Raw genomic sequence first — 14,343 nt, forward strand, 5'->3', positions numbered from 1 at the left:
GTTTGGTCAGGGTGTGATTTGGTTGGGCATTCTATGTTATTTTTTCTATGTTTTTGTATTTCTTTGTTTTGGTCGGGTATGGTTCTCAATCAGGGACAGCTGTCTATCGTTGTCCCTGATTGGGAACCATACTTAGGTAGCTTTTTCCCACATGGTTTTTGTGGGTAGTTAATTTCTGTTTAGTGTTTTGCACCTTACAGGACTGTTTCGGTTATTCTCTTTGTTATTTTTGTTATCGTGTTCCGTTTTAAATAAAGCATGAACACTTACCACGCTGCGCTTTGGTCCGATGATTCCTCTTCCACATCTTCAGACGACGAATACCGTTACAAAGACTCGTGGTTATCGAGGGGGAGCGCGTTCAAAATATTTTTTTCATCGAGAGAGGAGCTGTTGTCATTCACAATGGACATGAAATAAAAAACAGACTTTGTTTAAGGCTAGGATAAGGGTTGGGTGAGGATTAGGGTTAGTAGGGTTAGTAGTTCAAATGTTACTGGTCGGTTAGGGTTAGGGTTAAATTTAAGGCTAGGATAAGGGTTGGGGTGAGGATTAGGGTTAGTAGGGTTAGTAGTTAAAATGTTACTGGTCGGTTAGGGTTAGGGTTAAGTTTAAGGCTAGGATAAGGGTTAAGGTTTAGGGTTAAGGTTAGGGTTAAGTTTAAGGCTAGGATAAGGGTTAGGGTTAGGATTAGGGTTAGGGTTAGGGTTAAGTTTAAGGCTAGGATAAGGGTTAGGTTTAAGAGGGTTTATGTTCGCATTGGTGTCTAACCTTGGGTAGCACGGGTCTATTTCACCTCTGACCGGTATGGAGAAAGTGGGAGGACATGAGAGGCCGAGAGGGGTTAGGGTTAGGATTAGGGTTAGGGTTAGGGTCCGGGTAAGGGTTAAGTTTAAGGCTAGGATAAGGGTTAGGGTTAGGGTTAGGATTAGGATTAGGATTAGGGTTAGGGTTAGGGTTAGGGTAAGGGTAAGGGTTAAGTTTAAGGCTAGGATAAGGGTTAGTAGTTTTAGTAGTTAAAATGTTACTGGTCAGTTAGGTTTAGGGTTAAATTTAAGGCTAGGATAAGGGTAAGGGTTAAGTTTAAGGCTAGGATAGGGGTTAGGGTGAGGATTAGGGTTAGGGTTAAATTTAAGGCTAGGATAAGGGTAAGGGTTAAATTTAAGGCTAGGATAAGGGTTAGGGTGAGGATTAGGGTTAGGGTTAAGTTTAAGGCTAGGGTTGGGGTAAGGGTTAGGGTAAGGGTTAAGTTTAAGACTAGGATAAGGGTTAGGGTGAGGATTAGGGTTAGTAGGGTTAGTAGTTAAAATGTTACTGGTTGGTAGACCATCTACAGAATGGACTATCCAAATAAAGTGTTAACTTAGAGTCAAAGTAAGTGACGTACTATACGTTTCATTATTCTCATTCCCTCTCGTTCTGTCTGACGAAGGTCTCTGACCAGAATGTCACAGCATTTCTTTATGATATGGATCTACAATAAACTATTTTTAGAATGGGGAGAGCATGGTGCATCACCTTCTAATGCATTGCATTGTTTCAGTATTTAAGGTAGACTCCAGTTGTTTGAGCATGAAACCCAGTTTATCCCTTTAAACCTAACTCCAAATTCCAGATAGTCTGCATTGAAGGCTAACAACAACAATAATAACATGATTTCAGGAGGGACACTAAACTAACGACACCACTGGTTTTTCTTGTCTGATGTGATTAGTGGGCGTGTCAACAAATGTCATTGAATTTCATAATTGACCCAGCCTTTGTTCCATTAGCATTAAGTGATTGGGGAGCTGGCACTAAGGGTCATCTGCCATGCTGTGATCTGGAGGTCTGGAGAGGGAGGAGAGGCATTGTCCCTGTGGGAGGTGAAAGTAGGGATGGTGCTGTTCCTCCATTGTTGTTGTGCCATATGCACACTGCTCTAAGGCCATTACAGGGCCAGCCAGCTTAATCAACTGAATTGTGTGTGTGTGTGTGTGTGTGTGTGTGTGTGTGTGTGTGTGTGTGTGTGTGTGTGTGTGTGTGTGTGTGTGTGTGTGTGTGTGTGTGTGTGTGTGTGTGTGTGTGTGTGTGTGTGTGTGTGTGTGTGTGTGTGTGTGTGTGTGTGTGTGTGTGTCTAAGAGCGTGTGGTTGGGTGTGTGGGTGCGTGCGTGCGTGTGTCTGTGTATGTGTATGTGTGTGTGTGGGGGGGGAGTGTATTTGTGTGTGTGCGTTCGTGCAAGTGGGTGTGTGCATGCGTGTGGGTGTGTGCGTGCGTGTGTGTGGGTATTTGTGTGTGTGTGCGTTTGTGAGCGTGTGATTGGGGGAGGATAGAGGATGGTGATGGTGTAACCTCTTGAACTACTAAATGAATCACATTCTGGCCCGTCTCTAAGGGATATGCAAAGGAGAAACCAGCAACGCTTTCAATCATTGATTTATATACTTAATTACAGTGTTACACTAGGCACAGATCAATCATGCTACTATATACATATACACACACACACACTCAGACACACACACACTCTCACACACACACACACACACACACACACACACACACACACACAGAGAGAGAGAGAGACACACGTGTTTCAAAGGCTTTGGCAGAAATCCCTATGAAGTGCCAGTTGATGTGTAGGTGTCTGATGTAAGCACCCAGTGATGAGTCATAGGTGCATTACTAAACATCCAGAAACAGAAATGTTGTAACATTATATACAATAGTAACACTACATACAAGGACAAGACCAGAAATAGGCTTCTTGGTGTATAGTACTGTTTTCCATCTACAGTATATTGTGAGTTTTGTTGTTGCTTTTTTTGTGTTTTCATGTTTCTCTTCAACGACTTTCACCGACAATGTTCGGCTCTAAGAGTGGAAGCTTGGTGTTGTAACAATCCCTGGGAAGCACCATGTAAGCCATGGGGGAGGGGTTATTGTGCTTATCTACCAGCTAAACCCCATCAAAGTAATAAGCTCTCTCCTCCTCTCCATTCCTATCCTATCTATCCTGAGCTTTTCTCCTTCAAAAACTGCAGGGTTAGAAATAGCCCAGCTTGACTAAATAAAGAAACCAAGCAGCACTGGATAATTTGGCACCACACATCAGAGTAGTAGGAGCTTATTAAAACTCCACACAGTGTGTAACAGATATTATATTCCCCAGCGCATAAATGGGTCAGAGATACTATATATTCCACATGTTGTGACCCATTAACTGTTATGTTATTGTTATCATAATGCTACTTATACAACACGCACACGCACACACACACTACGAACATACCAAAGCTACAGTATACAGTAGAAGGATATATCAAAAGCTAAATTGGATATACCTTAGTAATAAATGAGAGTAAATGTAACATGTTATACATTCTGACAGCATACTGAAGGAGCTCAAGCAGATGGTAAAATTGCCATATATGTCGAATTGTATGCAACACAACTCAGAATAAAAAGCTACATTTGTCTTATTCACTGTGATAATCCATCATTGAAAATCTCAAACTGATTCCACATGTCACTGCTGTAGACATATTATTTTATATATTTGAAGGACAAATGTATACTTTTCTATTGTGCGTAGGGTAATACTGTACATTACAGAGATGTTGGTCCAGGTTGAGTGGTTCACTGATCTCTGGCATGTGATTCCTCACAAAGAGAGGATGTTGTGTCTGAAATGGCACCCTATTCTGACCTCATATTCTGACCTAGCTTACATTCTGTTTCGCTACACTGATAGCGCAGCGGTATTCAGTCTGGTAAATATGATGCTAACTCTTTTCCCTATGACCAGACCCTATGGGCCCTGGTCAAAAGTAGTGCACTATATAGGGAATAGAATGTGATGTGGGACTCAACCCTGGTTCTGAGTGGGCTGAGGTGAGGTATATCTATGACACACATCAATCTGGTCCCTGTGCTCTGAGCGTTTGAGCAGATAAAAGATTGATGTTCAATAAGACCTGCACTCAGTGAACAAAATCCTTCATGTCGTTTTTTCCCCCTTACTATAAGATCAGATTCTACCATCATTCATATTGGACAAGGTCTGCATTAAAAAGCTATCTCTGTCCACAACGGTTTGTGGTTTCAAAATATAACCGCATATGCAGTGCAGCCCAGCTCACATAGAAAATCAAACAATGTTTTTTTTTTATAAATAGATAAATCTAATGCATACATACATCAAATGTATATTTTAGCTGAAGTGCTTCCAAACTGCTCTCCTAGAGGCCATCTGAATCTGAATAGCTTCTGAATAGCTTCTGTACTGTATGTCTGGCTATTGTTAATGAGGGTCAATAACAATGACTTACAGTGACAGTCACAGTGAGACGGTCCAGAAGTAAAAACATACAACAAGATAAAACAATAAAACATTTGATTTTATTTGATTTCTATGGTCTAGTCAGCCAGCTCACAAGTCAGAATGTGGTCTGAGCTGGACCTCAGGCCGTAGAGATAAAAGCATTTCTGATTTTATTTGTTTCTCTATTGTCCAGTCAGCCAGCTCACATTAAAGGGAGAGTTGTTGACCTCAGCTTGACTTTAGACCACCTCTGAGATATTATATGAAAATGTCTGATATTGGGGTGAACTATCCCTTTAACTCCTCCTAAAGTCTCGCACATTAGGTCATCGTAACGTAACGTAACATATCATACTAATTGGAGTGTCCCATCTACCCCTGAGTCTACCCCTGAGTCTACCCCTGAGTCTACCCCTGAGTCTACCCCTGAGTCCAACTTGCAGAAACTACTTCTCCAATACAAATCCCTGATCACACTTTTAGGCAATGTCATGGCAACGTTGGCTAGCTAAGCCCTTGCGTAAAAACACCTCATCTAAAGGTCTTCTCGGAAATGTAAGGTTGGAGTAATAATAATGTTCAACTACTTAAGACATTCTCTTGAATCTAGGTTGCGTCTTTAGATTTCGAGAAAATAAACAACTAAGGAAGAATTTTTTACTTCACTCATTTTCTTCTCAAACCCCGACCTGGACTGTTTGGTCTGTTTCGCAGGCGTTACCGGAAGTCTTGCGATGTTGCGCCTCTGGGTTTAGAAACTCTGTGGTTACACCTCTAACACCGCCTAAACATCAGCCAAAAACTATTTTTTGAGAAGATGTTTTGTAAATCCTGCAAAATTCAGGGGACCCTCCATCAATGTTTTTGTCACTCTCACTCAGATATCATATGAACAAGACATGGCAAATCAGAAAATATGCTTTAAAACTGCATGTTTCTCTCCGGCCCATGGAAAAATTTGTAGGATTGCATGAAATTAGTTTTAAAGCTGCAATATGTACCTTTTTGGGCAACCTGACAAAACTCTGATAGAAATGTGAGTTATAGATCTGTCATTCCCATTGAAAGCAAGTCTAAGAAACAGTACATCTGCTCTATGTGTGCTATTTCTATACTTCCCATTTTTAAGTTTAGTTTTTGCATCTTTTACTTTCGGTTTTGTATACCAGCTTCAAACAGCTGAAAATACTACAGTTTGGGTTATGTAAAATATATTTCACAGCAGTTTAGTTGGTACAATCATTCTCTACACTGTACCTGTTTGTTTTGTAACATATTTTGTCATTATTTTGTCACACTGAAATTAGGCAAACTCTAAAACAAATTTCAACCAGGAAATGGCAAGCGATTTCTGCATAGTGCCTCTTTAGAAACGGACAAAGGTTCTCTCCATCCTATGGCAAAAATGTGTAGAATAGCAGGAAATTAGTTTTAAAAACGGAAACACATTTTCTGCACAATGGGTAGTATTGTATGAAATTAGTTTTAAAACTGCAACATTTTCTCTCTACCCCATGACAAAAAAACAATTATTGCAGGACATTACTAAAATTATTAAAAGTGTACTTTTTAGCTCCACTATGTGTTGGGTAAAGGTCGCTACGTTACCCTGTTTCTTATTGAGACCATGTCCCCACGCTTCTCTACACCAAGTCTCTTACCTGTACTTGCCTCTCCGATGGCCTCACTTGCGCCATTCAACTTCTGACACTAATGTAGCGAGTCCAGGGAGTAGCCCCGACTGGGACTTGGACGCAGGTCCAGTGACCGTCAAGCCGACACCTTAACAACACCTTAACCATTACACCAAAAGGTCCGATATAATGTGGGGTGTTCGAGTTTGGGAAACCCTGCCGTAAATGACCGACCATATCCGACAAAGCCCGAGAATGCCGGCGGACAACCTGTGTGTGAGAGCAAAGCAGAACGCTACGCGCGAGCAAGAGAGAGGGGGATTATTGTGCGTTCATGAGCGCTACAGTCACTGCGCGAGGAACAGCGGGTGAGCTACTGAGAGGAGAGGAGACATTTGGACAACATTGCTGCTATACTTGTAAAATATATGGTCTAATTTAGCAGAACTGTCCACCAAGGTCCTATACATGTCAAGGATTATACTTGAAATGATTCATGGTATAGTTTATTACGGAGAGGACGCATACCCGGAATAGAGTGAGCTGGACGGCTGGGCTGAGAAGGAAAGGAATTGTACTCTTTCTGAAGTGGTCGGGAGAAGCAAGTGGTTGCTATTTGCTAAAACCGAAATGCCAACGACCAGGGGACCTCGAGGGTGAGTTCTCGCTTTTCATATTCAACTGACATTGGTTGGGGTGTTTGAAATGATCTATCACATGATTTGTTGGAGTGGCATGGACCGGGTAGTATGGAACTGATGCTGAGGCGAAACTGCATCTTGTTGATAGGCTAATGATGACCACTGGTTTGTGGTGTAGGCTGGTTATCGATAAAGCATCATTTCGTCACGTTGAAAAGTTATGTGGTCAGTATGAGCAGGATATTGTTTTTCTGGCTACTTCATGACATGCATTCAAATGTCCATTGATTTAGAGCTTGTTCGAGATCAATACGGCTGTATGCACGCCTCACGGGCAAGTCGCAGGCAGGAGCACCTGTCAAGCCGCGCTCTGCTCTGATCACCCGTGGAACCTGTTACATAGACAAACATGTTTGGTGAATTACATGATGTGGAGAGAGAAGGTCAATTAACCAAGCACGAGCATTACAATCTTTGTATACGTTGCCTCAACATGGGGCATATAAATTATTTGAACAATTCCGTTTTATATTATCCTAGTTGTTTGCACAATACTTGGCATATGTATCGAACTTGCAGTTGGATAGGCTACCTATAAGATACTAATTTATATAATTGTAAAATCTTAAGCCATAATGCATAGACTACGTGAAGGTCATTATTATAGCCCACAAATCCGGCGTCCACAGTCAGCAAATTAGTTGTTTATGGACCAATAGAAACAAGGGTCTGCGCAGACTGGTGTTGGTGATGAAACGGATGGTTAGGCTACGCGCCGATCTATTTCAGATTGTTTGAAAACTATGGATGAAAGCCTGACTGTCGTGCTTTATTTATCACATTATATGTGGAACATGCGAATATGGAGATGCAGGTGTCAATGGCGCTAAATAAATAAATGTCAGTTATTTCTCATCAATCCACATTATGCATTATTTCCAAAGCCACAAAATGATGTCATCAATGTTGGAGTCTATTGGCCTGGCTCTTCCCCGCTATCATTTGTGTAGAATAAAATCTAGGTTTTTAGAGCAGTTCAGAGTACATGCTTTGCCTTGCTCATTTTCAAATATACTTTTCCCATCATTTGAAAACAGCCAGTGGTTCCACACAGCAGAAATAACACACAGCAAGTCTCTCTGGGGAGAGAGATTGGAGTTGAGGAGGAGAGTGCAACATAATCTATTGGGTTTGACGCATTCATTCTCCTTATTCATTCGCCTTTGAATCCAACTCGTCCTCGCTCTGTTTCTGTGCTGTCTGCGTGATTTAGGACACCTGACTAGTCCTTTATACAGAACCATTACAATATAAGAGGATGCGTTCGACTCGCTATAGCGTGCATCAATCATTTTGCATTAATTTAGCCTTATACGTGTTTAATTGTAAACGTTGTAAAAATGCAATTCCATTATTGTCGCATTATAATTATTATAATTATAATTATAATAATACGTATAGTAATACAAATACTACTACTAATGATAATAATATATAACTTTTTTTAAACTAAATACCAATTTGAATTTCTAGTAATTCCTGAATTTTGGTATTTGGCTTTTACTATCCCACTGGTAACACACTGGTTGAATCAACGTTGTTTCCTCGTAATTTCGTTGAACCAACGTGGATTAGACCTTGAATTGATGTCTATGCCCAGTGTGATTTCATTGACTGAGTAATTCAAATCTAATTTCAGGAGCTGTGTCTTCTCCCAATGCTCTTAAGTAGGAATCCCAGTGCCCCTTTATTTCAAAGTACACTCACATTTAGAATGAACAATGATGTAAATCTAAATACATGTATAGTCTTCTTAAAATCGGTCTTTGCTTGGTATATTCATAAGGGAGCACTTAAAAAAATGGTTTGCTCTTAATAAATTACATTTCATGTTAAATCTCTCATGATAATTTGTCACCAATGGTATGGATATTTCTGACTAATTATTTGCATTTGTCCTTTAAAGGACTATTGAGTTGTATGTAGTATGTAGATTCATGAGGATTGACTTCACTGCATACATTAGAATAGCATTGACTGTATTCTATGCAAAAGGGGATGACCTAGCAAGTTGTACAACTGAAATGTGTCTTCTGCATTTAACCCAACCCCTCTGAACGAGAGAGGTGCGGCGGGATATAGAATCTAATATTGTATTTGAGAGGAGTCTGTTGCTCTGTGTGAGAGAGAAGGGGGGTAGAGCAAGCAATGGAATACTTATTTAACTGGGCAAGTCAGTTAAGAACAAATTCTTATTTCCAATGACACCCTAGGAACAGTGGGTTAACTGCCTTGTTCAGGGGCAGAACAACAGATTTGTACCTTGTCAGCTCAGGGATTTGATCTGGTCCAACGTTCTAACCACCTGGCTACCTATCGCCGTGCCATATGTAGTGTGTGTGATAGAGTGCGTCTTATTAGAGACAGCTAGGCTGTGGAGTGATGTGGCCAGTGCATCTGTTTGTGCCTCTGCCTTCAGCTAATGAGTGGCTGGCCCGGTTGGTGATGCTGAGCCCTCACTGGTAAACAAAGGCATATACTGCTGCCTGACAGACCATAATTACCAGCGTTGTAACCACTCATCTCTACAATCTCTCCACACACTCTTCAAGTCTCTCTCTCTATTCCTCTGTTGTAACCACTCATCTCTACAATCTCTCCACACACTCTTCAAGTCTCTCTCTCTATTCCTCTGTTGTAACCACTCATCTCTACAATCTCTCCACACACTCTTCAAGTCTCTCTCTCTATTCCTCTGTTGTAACCACTCATCTCTACAATCTCTCCACACGCTCTTCAAGTCTCTCTCTCTATTCCTCTGTTGTAACCACTCTCATCTCCATACTCTCCAGTTCTCTCTGTCTAATCTGTTGTTCTCACAGTGGACCCCGCTTCCCTTCCTTTCAAACCCAGATCACTCTCTCCCAATCCTCTCTTTTGCTCTCTCCCTCCCTCCCTCCCGCCCTCTCTTTCGCTTTCTCTCTCTCTCTCTCTCTCTCTCTCTCCATTCCTCTTTTTTTCTACCCTCCCTTCCCTTCCTCTCCCTCTCTGTCTCTCTCTCTTTGGGGCCCTGACTCTGTGCCCATGTTCACTCGTGCTTTCTACATTCAAAAATTGTGTGTCATTTCGGGGATGAGTGCTATGGTAAACATATTAGTGGGGAGGACCAGTATATTTTGTCCCTCCTTTCTCAGCACGCTACAACCAGCCAGGGCACGGTGACGTAGTGTTGCTGTAGCAGTTAGCTACAGAATGCTGATGGGGTGGAGCAACTAGCTCCGCATCAGAGAATTCTTATTTTTTTTTATTTTACCAGGTAAGTTGACTGAGAACACGTTCTCATTTACAGCATCGACCTGGGGAATAGTTACAGGGGAGAGGAGATGAATGAGCCAATTGCAAACTGGGGATGATTAGGTGACTGTGATGGCATGAGGGTTAGATTGGGAATTTAGCCAAGACACCAGGGTTAACACCCTTACTCTTACGATAAGTGCCATTGAATCTTTAGTGACCACAGATTCAGGACACCCATTTAACATCCCGTCTGAAAGATGGCACCTTACACAGGTGGCAGGTAGCTTGGTGGTTAGAGTGTTGAACTAGTAACCAAAAGGTTGTTAGATCTAATCCCTGAGCTGTCAAGGTCAAAGTCTGTCATTCTGCACCTGAACAAGGCAGTTAACACACTGTTCCTAAGGTGTCATTGAAAATAAGAATTTGTTCTTAACTCACTTGCCTAGTTAAATAAAAGTTTGAATAAAACAGGGTAAGGTCCCTAATTGCAGTACTGGGATCATTTTGTTGACCAGAGTAAAGGGTGACTCCTACTGGCCCTTGAACACCACTTCCAGCAGCATCTGGTCTCCCATCCAGGGACTTACCAGGACCAACACTGCTTAGCTTCAGAAGCAAGTCAGCAGTGGGATGCAGGGTGGTATGCTGCTGGCCCCCAACCAGTTAGTATCAGTGGTGGTTGCATTATAAAACCACTTGGACTTCATTGCTTCCCACAGTTGTGTCAAGTTGGCTGGATGTCCTTTGGGTGGTGGACCATTCTTGATACACATGGGAAATTGTTGAGTGTGAAAAACTCAGCGGTGATGGAGTTCTTGACACAAACCGGAGTTTCTGGCATCTACTACCATAAAATATTCTCAAGGCTTAAAAATCATTCTTTAATCTGTCGCCTCCCCTTCATCTACACTGATTGAAGTGAATTGAACAGGTGACATCAATCAAGGATCATCGCTTTCACCTGAATTCACCTGGTCAGTCTGTCATGGAAAGAGCAGGTGTTCTTAATGTTTTGTACATCCCATGGCAAAATGTGTTGCTTTTTTTGACTGATACATCCAATGGTTCACAGTCTCCCTGGGTTCTATAGTCATGTTGATATTGACTGTGTGAATGTTTTGCTTTGAAGTTCAATAGACAGAAACGGATCTACTTTGACATTTAAAACGATAGTCAGCATACATTCCATATGCATAGTACCTACAATTCCACGCTTTGCAAGTCTAATATTGATATTTCACTTGAGGGCATATTGCATCTTTAAAGAACTCACTCCATGGTGCAACTCCCCAAGTCAATATTAAAATAGATTTTGATACTCGGTCTGCCTCATATCGAAATCATTATTTGCTTAGCCGCAGTGGACCGGGTTCTCTGCTTGGTAGCTGTCCAGGCTTATCATGGCTGAACTGGAATTAGACATTTATACTCTATGCGTCCCAAACAGCGCCCTATTCCCTACAAAGTGCACTGCTTTTTTTTACCAGATGTCTATGGGCCCTAGTAAAAAGTAGTGCACTATAAAGAGAATATGGTGCCATTTGGGAAGCAGCCCCTGTGTTGTGTGGACTGGAGATGGATGGTTGAAACAACAATAACAACAGGGTGCGAGCTGTAGTGTCCAAGCCCAGGCAGTGTTTGCTGTTCTCTCTGTGTCTGTCCCCAAGAAGGGACCGGAACATGCAGTGTGTCACTGGGTTGTCAATGTATTGTCCATCTGCTGATTGACCTATTTGAAGAACAGTCCAGGGTTTCTATATCCTTCATTTCCCCACAATGGAACAGCAACATAGTTGCTCTGGGTTTTCAATTACACCGGTCCATTGTTTGCTGTTCGGCCAGGAATAGGCTTCAGGGTCTGGCTGTCAATGTTTTTGTTTCATCTCGTCACACGTTAAGGACAAGATCCTATCATCCACAACCACAGACTTAACTGTGTCCCAAATGGCACTGTATTTGCTATGTGGTGTGCACTGTATAGGGAATAGGGTGCTGTTTGGGACTCATCCCTAAAGGGTATGATTCCCCCGCAGTGATACCAAGGCAATTGGCCCTGTATCTAACACTACACTTTGTATGTGGTCTGCCACTTTGTTTTCTGTCTGTGTTCTCAGGATGGGATGTTAGTGGATATATTTGAATAATGTAAACGTTATTAAACAGAATACACTTCATTAAAACTGTTCGCTTTGTGATTGCGAGGCCTGTGGGTAATAGATGGAAATAATTCTAAATAAATTGGGATCACTGTGTCACAACAATATCCAATAGTGTTTTCTATTCAATTCAACACATTTATTTTAATTACATTTTATTTGAACCTTTTTGGTAGCCTGTTGCCACATCTGTTTGTGCTCTTAACTCCACTGCGGTTTTTGGTATGAAAATGAGTGAGGAGAATTTGGCATGATGGCACAAACAGACTGGCTATATTTTGTGTGTATAGCAGCATATGCTGCATTGCTTTCTGACTTCATCCCACCTGTTGAGAAGACAATTTCTGCACTTTGAAGTGAAACACTGTCAGCTGAAGGAGGAGAAGGATGAAGAGGGGGACTCCTATACTTTGTACTTTTAGTTATGACATTTTAAATGTTTTAACAGCGGAAGCTTTTGAGTTGTCGAAATGTTGGGATTTCTTTTGATCATCGAGCCGTCAAAAGGTAATGCATTGTTCAACCTGCAGGGCTGTTTTAGGATGTAGAGCATAGAGTAGGATGGTTGACATGTTGTTGATTCAGTTGATTTTCCTGCCCTCCTCTCATGTTACTTTATAAAAGTTGCTGCAGCGAAGCCTTATAACTAGGCAGGTCTGTCATTCTATTCTCTGTTTTACCACCCGCCTGTCAGTCCTTCTGCAAGTAGGCAGGAATCACCTTATTGAGCACAGACAGACATAGAGAGAGAGAGAGAGAGAGAGAGAGAGAGAGAGAGAGAGAGAGACACAGACACACACACACACAGACAGACAGACAGACAGACAGACAGACAGACAGACAGACAGACACACACACACTGCATATCATCAATTAATAACACTGGCTTTCTAAAAAAACAGTCTGCTGTCAGGCCCCAACTGCCAGAAATGCCTCAGTTTACAGGGTAGTACACTTATTCTTACTTATTCTCCCTTATTTGCTTGTAGAAACAACACATTTATTATTCTCCAACAAGAGCATTGCCTATGAAGAATAGCTTACAGCTAAACAGTATGGGAATTAATGGATATATGTGCAAATGTATATCAATGCCATTTAAATGTAGATGTTTTTTTAAATTGGATATATTTACCACATCATATGGAGACAGAAACATAAACATTTTACCCCATCATAAGTAGAAATAATTACAAATGATTAAATTCTTCCAATAGAAATAAAATAACATTTTATTTATGAATTGAACTTTAATTAAATGAGTTGACTATTCACATGGGATGATTTTACTGAACAACAAAAGAAAGGGAATATTGAATGATCCCCAATGATACATTGCATCTTCCAAAAACGTTTTCAACATACATCTGTAAAATGTTAGTCTAGAAACTAAATCTTTGGTTGACTTCCTCTCAGGCTTCCATGTCTTCTCCCTGGACCTCCTCAATATCCACCTCTTGGACATCAGACTCTGAGGCCTCATCTTCACTATCAATGTCCAACCTTGTTGAGGATGGCTCGTTGTCAGGCTCAAAAAGCCTAAAATTTGCCAGGATGGCCACCAATTTTTCAACACTTGTATTGGTCAGCCTTTTCCGTGCTTTTATGTGTGTTCCCAAACAAGGACCAGTTGCGCTTTGAGGCGGCTGATGTTGGTGGGATTTAGAGGATGATGGAGGCAACAGGGGAAATAGCCTCAGATCCACAAAGTCCCTTCCACCAGGTGGCTGATGAGATATGTTGGCACGACTGCCATATTGCATCTCCATCCCAAAGCCCTTGCTTGGAAGTGTACTTCGCCAGACTGCCAAGAACCTTACCCTCATCCAGGCCAAGGTGGCGAGACATGGTAGTGATGACACCATAGGCCTTGTTGATCTCTGCACCAGACAGGATACTCTTGCCAGCATACTTGGGGTTCTACATGGGCCCCGCTTTTTGATGTATTTCAGAACTGCAGTTTCCTCTGCTTGGAGCAACAGTAAAAACAGTGAAGTGGGCAGGGCAGTGCGGATTTCTTCTCTGACATCTGCAAGCAGAGTCTGAACATCAGACAGGATAGCATTGTCTCCCTCAATCTGTGCAATGGCTACTGCTATAGGTTTCAGGAGTTTCAGGCTGCTTACCATTCTCTCCCAAAATACATCATCCATCAGGTAGATTGCTGCTATAACTTGATGACCCTTCACATACCTAACCATTTCCTTGGCTCTCTTGTAGAGTGTATCCATTGATTTCAGTGCCATGATGTCCTTGAGGAGCAGATTCAATGCATGAGCAGCACAGACAATGGGTGTGCTGCTCATCAGAC

General features: G+C 41.7%; 1 protein-coding gene across 3 annotated transcripts in view; it reads left to right on the top strand.

Annotated features, from left to right (window-relative positions):
* Window positions 1-6,066: 6,066 nt before the first annotated feature.
* The window catches only part of LOC110524627 (receptor-type tyrosine-protein phosphatase F), a 385,125-nt gene continuing 376,848 nt past the window's right edge, over window positions 6,067-14,343 (top strand). For all 3 annotated transcript variants that reach the window (XM_090236080.1, XM_090236084.1, XM_090236090.1), the window contains exon 1: window positions 6,067-6,594. The gene's annotated coding sequence lies outside the window, so the exon portion shown is untranslated. The remainder of the gene's footprint in view (window positions 6,595-14,343) is intronic.

This window comes from Oncorhynchus mykiss, chromosome 5 (assembly GCF_057628025.1).
Source record: "Oncorhynchus mykiss isolate SJ-2025 chromosome 5, ASM5762802v1, whole genome shotgun sequence".
NCBI lineage: Eukaryota > Metazoa > Chordata > Actinopteri > Salmoniformes > Salmonidae > Oncorhynchus > Oncorhynchus mykiss.